At 36.9% G+C, this 14,658-nt stretch overlaps 1 protein-coding gene across 13 annotated transcripts in view; it reads right to left on the bottom strand.

The window, feature by feature from the left end:
* The window catches only part of R3HDM1 (R3H domain containing 1), a 92,036-nt gene that overhangs the window by 55,465 nt on the left and 21,913 nt on the right, over window positions 1–14,658 (bottom strand). For all 13 annotated transcript variants that reach the window (XM_061444566.1, XM_061444598.1, XM_061444626.1 and 10 more), the window contains exon 2: window positions 554–762. The gene's annotated coding sequence lies outside the window, so the exon portion shown is untranslated. The remainder of the gene's footprint in view (window positions 1–553; window positions 763–14,658) is intronic.

Here is a 14,658-nt window from a genome sequence, read left to right as displayed (position 1 = left end):
TAAATTCCAACAGAAAGAAGAGAAGCTTTTCACATCTAAAAGATAATTACATACAGAGTTTTAAAGTAAACATACAAATCCTAATGCACCAAGTGTGCAAACATTCATAAATTTAATTAAAACTTTTAAGGTACCTCGTTGCCAGGTAACCACAGGACAAGTTCCAAATGCAGGAACTATCCTACCTACTAGATGTAGCAGAACTAGTCAAAATGAAATTAAGCACTCCCCCAAAAGCAACAAAGAAAGAAAGAGACAGCTTTGGTAATTAGGATAATAACAACCATCATAAGTAATTATAATTCAAAATAATAATTTTTAATACTGTATAAAGATAACTAATGGTTAAAGTTATAAGAGAACCACCCCAAATTTTCCCTAAAAATATACAACTTTTCATCATCATTAAGCTACAGTGAAAGATGTAAACCAAGAATTTTTCATTCCTTAAAATAAAAACAGTAAGATGTAAATGCTTAAAAGTCCTTCACAGAAAACAAGTAACAATCAAGTAACATTATGGAAAAGTCTAAGTAAGTATCTGATGTAGTACCTGATATGTCCTACAATTTGGGGATTGTGGTCTCCCACAAAAATAAAATAAAATAATCCAAAGTTCCTTTTCACAGTTGTCAACCAAGATGTCAGATGTAATGAACCATCTGGAATCTGGCAGGAGGAGTCCCATGTCCTTATCCCCAGTGTAGAGTCCTGGACAGAACTGTGTTGTCTTGAATCAGCAAGAGCATCCCTTTTGAATGCCTAAAAATCAAAGGAAAATGCATGATACTTTTATTTGGCAGGATGGGAGAGGGAATATGATGACACCTAAAAACAGTCACTTCAAGAAAACAAAACCATGGAAGAAATAAGCATTTTTCATATTTATTCATTCTACTTTCTTTCTCTAGCAGTAATAGTATTTTTCATCAGACTTACAAGACACTTTTGTATTACAGAGTTAACAAGTAGTCAAAATAAAAATTTTGTTGGCATTCCCAGTGAAACTGTTTCTATAAACAAGCAGGTATCTTCCAGCAGAGTCTGAAAAGACAGTTTGAAATATGCAGCCCAGCAGGTGTGTAGGAGTAACAGGCCATGAAAGCTCACTGATTCCTGTTAGCATTAAAAGCTTTTTTCTTTGTCATGGTTCATAAGCTATAAGCACAACGCATAATCCATATTTTTTGCAACCTGAATTACAGAAAACATTTTTATTTTATTCATCAAAATAACTGCCCTTGAATGAGGATTTACAAATTTCTGCAAAACTGACAATGTTTCATCTTCCCTTCTCAGATTTGCCCTTCTGAGAAATAAGTAGTATCACCACCCAGAGGAAGCATGCATTTGAAGTGGTAGGCAACAATGGAAATCAAATAGCAAACAATATGTAACTCCGAGAACACCTCATCATGCTGAACTACTCCCTCGGTACAACTGAGAAGGCTGTGATGGCATGAAACAGCAACAGAATGGCCCACAGACTTCCAGGTTTCCTGCAGGCGAGACTAAAGCCTGGCTACAATTACTCTTCTACATCTGAAGAAACATACAGGTTGGTTAAGACATATAGGCATTGTGACTTAATAAACCTTGCTGCGAAGGAGTATGAAAAAGAAAGATAAAAGATGGGCTATGATTCAGGCCTGTAAAAGACCCTAATCCCTGAAATGATTACGCATAAAAAAAAAACAAACAGGAAACAAAAAGGTGCAGAAATGCAACAAAGGACACAGTATTGTTTCTTCCAGAGGACACAGAACTGTTTCTTCCAGATAATCCAGATGGTTATTTAAGATTTATGAAAAAGCTCAGATTTACCTTTACTGTAAGTAAGATGTGAACAGAGAAGCTGTTTGATTTTGTTGACTAATATACAATTTGTGTTGTATTTAGGTAAAATGTTAGAAGAGACCACAGGTCTCTTCTAAACATTTATGTCCAGTTGCAAATATAATTTCAGAAATTAAATATCATTTAATTGCTGTTCCCTATAGAAGCCACAAATGTATTAACTGTAGTCAACATTTTGAAGGGGCTTTGGTTTAATTCTATCGAATTCACTAAGAGCTTCCTTTGCAAGGCCATTTTAAAAAAAAAGAATTCACAAAACTCACACTGCAAATGCAATTTCCTTGCCTATGCCAATCTGGAAAACTGATGCACAGGTAAAAAGTCCTAATATTTCCTACAACAACCTAACTGCAAATCAGCCTATAACATGTTATGAACAGATTTTTCACCTGCAGATAGATTTAAAGCCTGTAGATTTTGTGCAATGTAACCTACAGTAAGTAGGACAGAACTGAGAAGCTGCGCAGTTTCGATTCAAACAAAATATAATTATTTTTTATTTTATAGAACACAGCTACTTTGAATCAACCAGAATCACTATCAGCCTGCATGTAAGAAAATGACAAACCCTGTACTTCAGCTTAACAGCAAAACACACATAATAAAGATATATCTTTGTTTACCTGATTTTTTTGAGTAATAACAGCCATAGATTCATTGAAATTGGTACAGCAACCTTGAGTTTGTGACCAACAATAGTGAGTTACTAGTAGCTGGATAACATTCCATCCCTGCAGTTTCCATAAATTCAGTTTTCATAACTGAGATGATCTGGTTCTAGTTCTTTAATTCAATCTGTAAAAGTTTAGAAATACTTCAGGAATTTTATGGGCTGCAGACTGAATGAGGGGGCCAGATCCAGTACACCCTTATGAATCCCACCTCTTTCATCTCCCCATATATTTGGGTATTAATTTCCTGTCCCCCATACAGGATGGGAAAAAGGAGAAGAAAACAAGAAGGCAGACCTTAAAAGTCAATCTACTGTTTGGACAGAAAAAGGGCTCTAGTAAGCAAACTGACTAAGTTGATTTATATCAAATCCCAACACTGGCCATAGACTGCATGGCATTATAAACCAATATAGGTTGGCAAATTTTAATAAGAGGGACATGATACTTCTACCCAAAAAATATCCAAACAGTTGAAAGGAATAAACATTAAGGACAGAGCACCACCTGGTTTTGCATGTAAAAAAATTAAACAGCTAGCAACAGGTCTCATGAAAAAAGCCTTTCAATTTTAGTTTTGTTTGGGTTCTTCTTTTGTATTTTTTATTTTTGGTTTTATAAGTAACAACAATAGGTACCTACTTTAACAGACAGTAATTACAAGGACTTGTATGCAAGAGTGGAAGATAACATGTGACATTTATCTTCTTTAACCTTCAAGATTTTCATCCTCATCTAAACACTTATTGTTGAAAGTTATGTTCTCCCCCTTCGTTATCGTATTGGTAACACTGTATTACCACCATTAAACCTAAATTCTATTGATTTTCTTTCTGAAAAGTGGTAACTACTTTGTCTAGGCAACTATTCTGAATCAGCTATTCAGAGGGGAAAACTCTTATCAGCTGTAAGACAGAAGTCCAGTACTACATAGAATCATAGAATGGTTTGGGTTGGAAAGGACCTTAAGAACATCTAGTTCCAACCCCACCGCCATGGACAGGGATGCCATCACCAAAGGCTCCGTCCAACCCAGTCTTGAACACTGCCAGGGATGAAGCATTTAACATTTCTTTGGGCAACCTGTTTCAGTGCCTCACCATTCTCACAGTGAAGAACTTCTTCCTTAGATCTAGTCTGAATTTCCCCTGTTTAAGTTTAAACCCATTACCTGCTGTTCTATCGCTACAGACCCTGATGAAGAGTCCCTCTCCAGCATCCTTGCAGGCCTCCTTCAGAGGCTGGAAGGCTGCTATGAGGTCTCCATGCAGCCTTCTCTTCTCCAGGCTGAACAACCCCAACTTTCTTAGCCTGTCTTAGCATACATCTATAGGCATATACGTCTCAGTGAGACAATCCTAAAACTGTCAATGCTGTGCTCTTACTGCTTTCTTTTGCACAGCCCAGAGGACAAGAGATAGAAAAGACTGCATCTAGCAAAGCCATTCCCGAGTTTTACGACAGAAACCTCCTGAATCGTGACACATAGAAAATGTTGTCAAAAGACCAGAGGAACAGCTATCAAAATAACTGGTATCAATCAAATTCAGGACAAAACACTGAATGTAAATTTTTTCACCCCGGCCTTCTAATTCAACACATAAAGTGAATATGCTGCCAGTGCAAAGGTAATTTGAAAATTTATGAGCAAGCTTTTAGTCACCAGATATTTCAACAGAAATCTTGTACAGGTCTAAAGACTATCCCTTGTCGTGGACAATACACACCTACCTAATTTTTAGTATGATTATGACTGTCAGGTTAGGCTACCCCATAACCTCATGGTCAAAAATCAGTCACTGCTGAATTCCCAGCGAGGCTTGCCACAAGTCAGAGATCTCCAGACTGTATGCAGCAACTTATCCTAGCTCTTAACATTTGCTCCAGTCACACATAAAGCTATAGTTCTCTTCAGAAGTTGCTTTATTATCCAAAAGACCTGTTTATGCATGTACACATGCCCAGAGGAATCACAGCAGTAGGTTATTTTCTGTACTATTTATGCTGTATTCCATTAAACTGAGAAGAATCAATGTTGGGTTTACTTACTTCTGTTCCCTTTGAAGCAGGATTAAGGATAATCTTCCCAGAGAGGAAATATCAGGAATGAAAAAAAAAAAATGCATAAAAGATGCTCTGCACTAAACAACAATTACCTTTACTACAGAAGACTAGACTCATACTAACCCCATCAGAAGCTGTACTGCCTACTTCAGGGGGATACACAAATTCACCTGCTTTTACTTTGAGAGAGCTGAGCATTGTATAGGATCTATGTGAATTAAAAAACTCTGTCATAAAAGTAGCTGTGTGAGGAAGGAAAAAAACCACAAACACCAAAAAACCCCAAACCAGAAAACACCACCACAACAAAATCCAAACCAACAAACACTGGCCTCTCACCATAATTTATACAGCGGCATTGTGCAGCACCTCCTTCCACAGCACAAGTGGAAGAAATGATGGATGAGTACAGCAAAGTCTCCGTGAACAGCCTTGCCTTACCCCCAGCATATTAGTGATACAGCCTTCATTGGATGTGGAAGTTTTTTTGTTTTAAATAGAAAGCTCAGGATCTTCCCTAGAAAAACAGATCTTTGGAGTTTCTTATCTAAAAGACTTGCCACAACAAAAGCTTATCCAGCTATTTTTCACCTCAATTATTTTGGACAACATTTAAACAATATAAACATATTTATATTAGCATCATAACCTCAGGGTTCCTGTGATGAGAACAAACACGAACTCTCCCAACCAACCAACACCACTCATAAGAAGTTACATATGTTTCTTTGTTAGGATGAAAGGGGAAAATGTTTATGCCTTAAGCAGAAAGATACGGATCAAAAATATCTCATTCTTACATTAACAAAAACTATGGGTATAATTAAAAGATAATTATTGCATCCAGCTATTGCTTAGCTCTTGAGGACCACTACAGACACAGTTCTCAGAAATAATTAATTTTGGCAAGTTATATCAATGCCTCAAGACAGCTAAATCAACAGGGTACTCACTACCATCAAAAAGGGGAGAGCTTTTGCTTCTTTCTTCTCCCTGTAGCCTCTGCACCACGCTTTCAAAGTATGGTTCCACCTCTACCTCCACATCAGCTCTGCTGTTTGCTAAACTTCTTCATTGTGTGATTCAACAATAAGTGACAGAGAACCATAAAGCTCTTTTGCTAGAGTAGCTTTTGCTGGGCTGCTGAGCTATGGCAGTGCAAAGGAAATTTATATGAACACTAGCCAGCGTGAAGAAAGCCACAAGAGGAACAGAGAAACAGCTGTACCTCCACCTTTTTGCAGTGGTGACTCCTATACCTGCTCTGCCCATGTACTCCATTAAGTACACTCTTCAACAGCACCAGCCTCACTAAAATAAAGCTATGTGAAGGTACAGATTAATACTTTGGGAGGGGATGTAGAGGGAAATACACCTCTATTAACTGAGAGCCTGCAGATGAATCCCGAGACAAAAGATGGACAACCTGACAGGCACCTATAACTGGAAGAGATCAGACCCTTCTGGGAAATTTTCCTTTGGGCAGGGAAGGGAAAAGGACTGGAGCAAACTATCTTTGGTGAAGGAGGGGAAGGGAAAAGGAAAAACAAAACACCCCCCACAACCCTAGAAATCCTAACTTGGACAGCAAGGGAGGATTCCAGAGGGAGCAACGATTCTCCAGCCCATGAACAGACCAAGCTACGCCCACAGATGCTCCGAGAGTCATGAGCTAGGGTCTACAACCAAAGTTTTGCTTTCTTCTCGATTAGTACTTTACTTACCTCTTTGGCCCAGGGTTTCAAAGACTTTTGAAATCTGCCACGCAGCTTTTATAAAAATGTAGCAGCTGATCTTAAGATTACCATTTATTTATCATAAAATTCAAAGCAGCTCTGTACAATTGAGACAGAATCTGGAATTATGCAGAGGCAACTGTTCCCTTTCTCCAAAAAGCCAACACAGACATAACTCAAGACAACATGCAGAAAGCATGTGCACAATGTCTAAAGTTTGAGATCCATTAAACAACTAGGGAGCAAAGAATCTCAGCCTCCTTATTGAACTATGATATGTGCATAGTATTTAAATGAGAAATCTGTCAAATTTTTAAGCATGAATAAAAAATTAAAATCCCTATTCTTGTTTACATTTATATACTGGAAAGTGATGTACAAACAAATCCATGCTGCATTGATACAATTATATTAAAGATTTGTGATTTTCCCAATGATACTATTTACACAGGTTTTAAAGTTATACATTAATCAGTTAATAGCCAAATGCTATTTAGTACAGTAGCATTAGAAGATACTTTTTATTGGATTCAATTTACAAAGCTATTTAGTAATTAGGATTTCAAAAGAAACAGTATGAGGATAAATAGGAATACAAAAGCATAATCTGCAGTTACTCTACCTCTTTTGAAATTAAGGACTATATGCATCCCACTGTCTATACAAGTTACATCCTGCTACCAACTTAGTGTAGGTATCATTAAAAAAATAACTAGATAGAAATAGCACCAATTTTACCAGAAACCATTTGCAGGCTTCCTTGAGAAAACTCCCCCCAAAGGAAATTCAGAAGACAGAAGGAAAATCCCACAACTGTGAACCTAATAAAGGCTCTCACAGGTATATTCTAGTTCATCTTGCTGCACAGGTTATACAAAGTAACCCACTCTTTCATTTTTCTGTTGTGTCCCTGTATCAAAGGTACTACTTGGCAGAAGAGAGTATGTTTACACCTCTATCACTCCAACTTGGCCTGATGTCTAAGCTCAAACAGACCTTCACTGACAGCATACACCAAGATATGGGGCTTCGCACTTGTGTGACCAAGGCACCATCATACCATCTTCTACCTACCGACTGGTGCAGTCAAATGCCTTGAGAGAGGATGGAAAGGCAGACAGAGACATTGCCTTAAAGCACAGCAACAAGATTCACCAAAATATATGTCAAACATCTACTTCAAACCTATGCACACTTCAAATAGGTACAGTTTACCAGCACTGTATTATTTGTACAACAAGAATACTGCATATCAGAAGAAAAAAAAATTAAACTTGCCCTCACCTTGTAAATTCATGACACTTATGCACCTCCTTTACTGAGGAGTTTTGCATAGTATAATCTCTCAAGCAATTTAAAAAAAAACAATAGTGCCCTTCTATCACACTCGGGCTATAAGCCAGCACACTATCATTGTTCATAAGGTAGTAGACAGGCTTTTAAAGAGGACACTTTTCACAGTACAGATGTGAGAAGCCAAGACGTACTATTAGTAACTATCCCTCTCCCCTTTATTTTAAATTCTGAGCAATAATCTATGGCCTCTTTAATCCTGCCTCACCTTCTCCTGTGAGCCCACTACTGAATATAATACAAACGTTTAGCTGACAAAGAACATCAGGAGAACTCCTTCAGGAATATAGTTGTGTACGGAAGAAATTTAACAACCAGCAAGACTATAGGGATCTTTATTCTATGTGTCGATAGGAAACTACAGTATTAAAGTACTTATGGAGCTTGGCACTGTACAATGACTCTTCAGAGTAATCTTAGCACTGGCTCTGCAGGAGGGTCAGCTGCTCCATTATGCACAAAGCACTGTCATTCTTTTACTAGATCTCTTCTTGGAGTTCAATTTGGACTTTTAGGAGACGAACAATCAGAGCAAAGTACACCAAAGGAAGTAACCACCTTCTTCATTTGCCATGAGGAAACCAGACACTCCTCGGGATTTAATTCCTGCTACAATGCAACATGACAAAGGGTTCTGCTAAGGTGCTTCCAGCTTGTTGTTAAATCTAGTAGGCTTGAGACATTTTTATTTCTGTATGCTGCCAAAATATGCACTTTTAAATACCCCCCCCCAAAAAAACAAACAAAAAAACCAAACCAAAAACACTCCTTGCCACCACATGAAAAAAAACAAACACACCCCCCCCCAAAAAAACACAAAAAAAAACAACAAAAAAAACCAAAACCCAACCATACAATTTAACCATTTCAGGAAACGGAAAGAGTTGGCATGCTAGGATACTACCCAAGGAAAAGAAAAAACCAAACAAACAAAAACACAACAAAACACAACAAAACTTGTTTTGACTAGGGAAACTATACAACACAAAGAACAAAAGTTCTCCTGACAGACAATCCACATGTTTCAACAGATGAAGGGTTTCTGATGAAACTACAATTCTAGCATTGAACACGCTGTGCTGGATGAAAACCGACTTGCCTAGCATATGCTTATTGTTATAAAACACAATTCAGTGGCTAGTCCACTCTCCTTAGGGTAACTAAAACAATCTTAAAACGGTTTATACACTATTTAAAGTTGTAGGTCCATTAGGATCTGTTCTCACTTTTTGTTTTTGTAGCTGAGGAGGGAAAGAAAATAATTTCTGAAACAGACCTCAAAGCATGTAGCTAAAATCCATTTTTTTTCTGTCATTGCCTCACTGGGAAGCATCTGCACAAGGTAAGGTACATTAGCAGACAAAAGCCATTTGAGCCTGATCCCTATTACAGCATTAACCTTTCAGAAATGTCATACCTCAGAAACAGCAAAGTATTAGGTTAGTGGAAAGTACATGCGCTGAATGGCTTAAGTCCTTCCTCCCCCCAGAGAGGATGTCTGTTTAAAGGCATGAGGAAAGAACTATTTTAAAATAGTTCTTCTCATGTCTTTAAAACACTTATGAAACACAACATGACATATCTTTAGATTTTGCTAGCATAGTTCTGTTGGCTTGGGAGGTGAAAAATGAATGCCCTTCTCACATGACATTGCTGTACCAGCAAAAGCTCTGTAGAAACAGCTATGCTGACAGAAGATTCTGTTGGTTTAACTTACATCATTCAGAGAAAACTAACCGACAGCAGAAAAACTCCTCCTGTCTCTTAAGCCATTTCTGCGCTGGGAGCCTTACAGCAGACGTACATACAGTTCTGTATCCCTGTCCCCACACCAGCACCTTCCCTCCAACTTCAAGTCATTTAATCTCTCAAGCAATCCTCAACTCTTCCCTTTCTATCCTTATTTTGTTTATATTGCATGCCCAGCCATCCTCCTTTATCAGCTCCTTTTGCCATCTTGCATAATTTTTTCATAACTTTTCCACTCATTTTCAGCTATATATTTAGAAAGCCTCCAACAATTCCATGAAACACACTCGACACGCTACACATAATATTGGTGAGTACCTATTTAAGACCTCTAGGTCAGAGTCACTCAGATCAAGGACCCAAAATCCAAAATCTACTGTTTCAAACTATCAAATTTAAATGGTCAGTCTTTTTAGACAAGAACTCTTAAAAACTGAAGAATCCCATTACTGGATGATTCCCTGAAACTATATTTCTAGTGTTAAGGACTCAAAATGGACTAGAAAGAGAGTCACAATACGCTTTTCCTGTGTCTGTTTGAAATAAAACGATTTGTTTGTGAAAAAAATAACTGTTTTTCTCTTTATGCTGTTATCAATGCTTACTAAATGTCACAGAGGTTTTACAGCACAATAAGTAGTCTGAGCTACTTACTGTTTCTTAAAAAAAGGCAACCCAAAAACGACCACCCCCCAAAAAAAGCCAACAAAAAAAACCCAAAACCAAGCCAAAAAAACACCACCAACCCAAAATTTAAAAAAAAATTAAAAACTTGTTTTATAATACCAAACTGTAAACTAACAAAGGTTATGTTCAAAAGTCTTTTTAGCTCAACACTGATTAAAATATCAGAAACATAGAATATGTATTTTCAGTTCAGATGTAGTAAAATAAAGAAAATATAATTTGCTGCTCAAAACAATTAACAGAAAACACATACATAAAAAAGTACATGCCACGTACATGACCTCAGATACAGTAGCAAACTAAAATCTCAAAGCAGTCAAAGCTTGATTCTCCCAGCTGTTTTAAGTACATACGTTGAAGCTTTACTTGTGACTATTTTGAGTGGATATCCTTCAAATAGCACCTTTCTTAAAAGATAAAAACCTTAATTTCATTTAGAAAACAGCCACTCAGAACTGCATACAGCAACTAACAATTTTTAATACAGAATTCAGGTTTTATTCTTAAATAAGCTTACATTTTTCCATTGGTAGTTCCATTAATAACAACAGGAAAAAAGGGGCCTCTAAAACATACACACAAATTTCAACAGCAGATAGTAAGAATAGACTTCTGGAGTTCAGACCAGATTAAAGATTCTGCTTAGGGCCCCAAATATTCAAGATTATGAAATGGGCTTGGTTTTCTCAAAAGTTGTTAAGGAAAAGCTTCAAACGGAACAGGCATTTTGTTTCCCTCTTACACCAAGAATCACTAACTTGGTGAATTGCCATACCATTATAATCTCTCCCTGCATAAAATTAAAATAAAGATAAAACATACCAACGCAAACAAGAGAAACACAACAAGACATTCCATGGGGCACTACCAGTACTCTCACCTTTGAATTTTTTTTCATTGCTTCACAAAATACTACATCGCATCAACAAGATGCATACATACATTACTGGTAGCTTAAAAAACTGTTGATTGTAAACATCATGTAAAACAAATCAGCTTTTAAAAAACTGTCTACCTAAAAAACATTAACCCTTTAGCAGTGTATTTTTGCTCAGTTTATAAAAAAAGCTACAGTACTTCTGATGTCTCCTTTGATAGTGCAGAAACTTGAAAAGAATTTAAGTTACCACTGATCTTTATGGAATCAAGTGCCATGGCTTTTAACAGACACCCAGAATTACTTGTTATCTCAAGAGATGATTTGGTCCACAATACAAAAAACAGTCATCAACACTCTGCATAGGAAAAAATATTTTTATATAGCCTACTGTAAATTATTTTGTTATTTTGATTCAAAAATCTATTTTTCAGTTCAAAACTCACCTTTATAAAAAAAAATTAATCTTCATTATAGTTCCTCATTAGAATGAAGATAACAGTACACTTCAAGAAATAACAGATACTTCCTGCATTTTTGCCACCTATGGGAAACTGCCTTGTTTTAGCAGAGATATTTATAATGGTTTTCCAGTCCTAGCACAATTACAATATTCAGTAAATAAAAATTTGAAAGAAAGCCATTACTAAATGAGCTGGTATAAGAAAAAGTCTTTTTAAAGTCAATGTTTAAAGAAAGAAGAGATTATGCTAATCTCTGCTAATTGCTTAGGCCTAAAAATGGCTTTTGTGGGGGGAAAAAAAAAAAAAGGAAAACAGAATGCAAACTGTAGTTTATCTGCAGACATTTTACCCTTCCCCTTTCAGACAGTGCTTAAATACCCTCTTTCAGAACTCGCCTACCTGCATCGTATTGGCATTTTGCTTCATTATGTCATTACTGAAAATGTGCTTTCCATAATACCTCATAAGAGTCTCTGCGTGTGCCCTTAGATAGGATATTGCGCAGACATGCTTAGCCGATCACTTAACATCCATGGGTCCCTGCTGAAGCAGTCTGTTGTGGCACCTTTCTGTACTGTACTGATTTCCTTTCTAAACATTTGTATTTTTTCAGTTTGGCATTACGAATACAACTTAAAAAAGCATCAGCAAGTTAGCTCACAGTGCCAGCAGATAAGCGCAGTTGTCATCGGCAGTATGAACGCCATGGTAATTTTTTGGACTGACACATAACTGCCATCAAAACCCAAATAAGGAAGAAAAATACTTTCGATCTGAGGGGTATTAAAAAAAAAAAAAAAAAAAAAAAAATCAATCCAGTTATGCTAATTATCATACTTCCAAAATCAGTATCCAGACCAGAGGTCCACAGTTTTCTTGCATGTGAGAAACTGTTATCACTACCCCATCTGTAACATTACCAGTGCTCAGTAGTACTACTGCAGAATAATAATCCGCCTTCTGTACTTCTCCAGCGACCACTCTGAAGAATTCTGCATATCAAGTCAGGCTGGAAGGCAAATGGAGCAGTATTTTTAACCTGGGGGGCACCAGCGAAGGGATGTGCAATCTTGGGGAGCACCTGACCAACAGGAAATCAGGATCCTGCATTTTTTAAGTGACAAGGTTAAAAAAAAAAATATACAGACAAGTATATATACTTATATATGCACACACACATGCACAATTACACATTGCTGTAATATAACAAGAACAGGAAATAAGTAACAAAGATCATTGGAATAGTTAGATATTTTTTATAAACAATATATATATGCACATTTTCATAAAACAGTATACATATAAATATGTTTCGGCACTGAGACTGCTGCAGTCTGCAACAGATCTACATCTTTCTACACTTATTCCTCTCTTCTGCCACCTCTGTGCTTCATCTTTAAAGCCTCCACTCTTACTGGCTGTAAATGGCAGTGACATGCACTCCACACATCTCGGCTGTCGTCCCTGACCAGCAAGCAGCAAGATCCCACAATACTTGGAAAAAAAAAAACAAAAACACAAAAAAACAACTCAAACAAGTATGCTGTTTCCTCTAGCTGATGACAACAGCTCTTGGAATATCTAGCCTTTTTCTTGTTTGTGGCAGATTCAATGTAACTGCTACCTTTCCCTCTTCACTACTCAACAGTTACACATACACAAGACAGCTATTCCTGTCATTCTATCCTAGGCTATGGCTACAGGCTAGCAGACAACAGTTGTTTTGATCTAGGTAACAGCACGGTATTTCACACCTGTAGCCCCAATCAATGCACCTGATAAGCTCCCAACAGACAACTCTGTAAGGACTCTAAGAAAACGTATACTAAAGGTATAGCTGGGAGGCCAGTGACATTTTCACACAGGTTTTCTCTCTTCTTTCCTCTGGTCTGCAATGGGAACATTATTTGTCATAGTAAACACTTCTTTGGCAAAATGTTAGAGAAAAAAACCAAACAAACCACACCTTTTTTTTTTATTTTTTTAAAATCATATAAAGAATTCCATGCAGGTGAACAACTGTGTGCACAAGCATAGCAGGGGGTGTACTCCGAATGCTGCCAAAGAGAATGGCTTTTCATTTTTGAACACGTTATACAGATTACAACAATGTCAGAATAATCACTTAAGTAGTCTTCTTATACTTGGAAAACATGTGTATGTATGTATTTGACTACTGTTACAGTCAGATTTGGTACTGACATACATCACAGCAGAGAACCTAGAACTATTTTTTTACTCAGTAAGATCAGCAACAAGGTGCAGCTAACCCCAAACAGGAAATAAAGCAGTACCCAAGGGAAAAAGAGAACTACTGTTACACTCTGCACTGTCCCTTAGAAATTTTTTGTTGATTTTCCTAACACTGACACACTCATATTCTAAAAAGTCATGAACATATGAAAATATACTTTTTGGCTTTTATTAGCTTCTGAATCTCCTGTCTTGGAAACTGTCATCTTACAGGAGATGATATACTGGTCTGGGTTTATTTTCTCATAAGCAAAGCAAAACCTTCCCCCAGCCCTCAATTTATCAGTCTGCTCTAACTGATGGATAAAAAAAATGGGAACAACAATTATGTGCACCCCTTCTAATAGCTAGAAACTTATCCTTCAGCAAGAGCTTAAAAAGAAAAAAAAGCCTCCAGTGAATTCCAGGAGGCAGTTCGACATAATCCCCACCTTCTAAATGTCCAGATTCTATTAGATAACATTCTTCCTTTCCAGGAGTTTGCTGTTCCTCATTATTTCCAGTAGAAGAGAGCAGCTAATACCTTTCCCTCCTGGAAAAGGTCAGACCACATATCTAATTGAAAATTGCTATTAAAGAAACACAATAATAAAATGGAAAAAGTGGAGGCTGTAAGCAAAGAACAAAGCAGCCTGGTATATACTACTATACCCAGACTATGTGCACTAATGCTACAGGCTCCTCTCATGACATCAAATGGGTGTCAGAACTATGTAATAAACTTCATCTTAATACTTCCGAGTTTTAATTTCTGTAAAAGGGCTTCTATAAACTGTATTTTTGAGTAATTAAAAATAGACTCTTAGGAAAAAAAAAATATTTGTGCGGTGTGCCCATGGTCAATTAAGTCTGTTGTCTGCATCTTTAAAACTGCAGAAATTAATTTGATATATCCATTTTTGTTTTAAAGACATACCATGAAGCTATCAGTAAAATTTGACAATTAA

This window comes from Pezoporus flaviventris, unplaced genomic scaffold, assembly GCF_033815535.1.
Source record: "Pezoporus flaviventris isolate CSIRO_AGI_PZ_B2104156 unplaced genomic scaffold, CSIRO_AGI_Pfla_v1 ptg000001l, whole genome shotgun sequence".
Taxonomy (NCBI): domain Eukaryota; kingdom Metazoa; phylum Chordata; class Aves; order Psittaciformes; family Psittacidae; genus Pezoporus; species Pezoporus flaviventris.
This window is presented reverse-complemented; position numbering and strand designations above follow the sequence as displayed.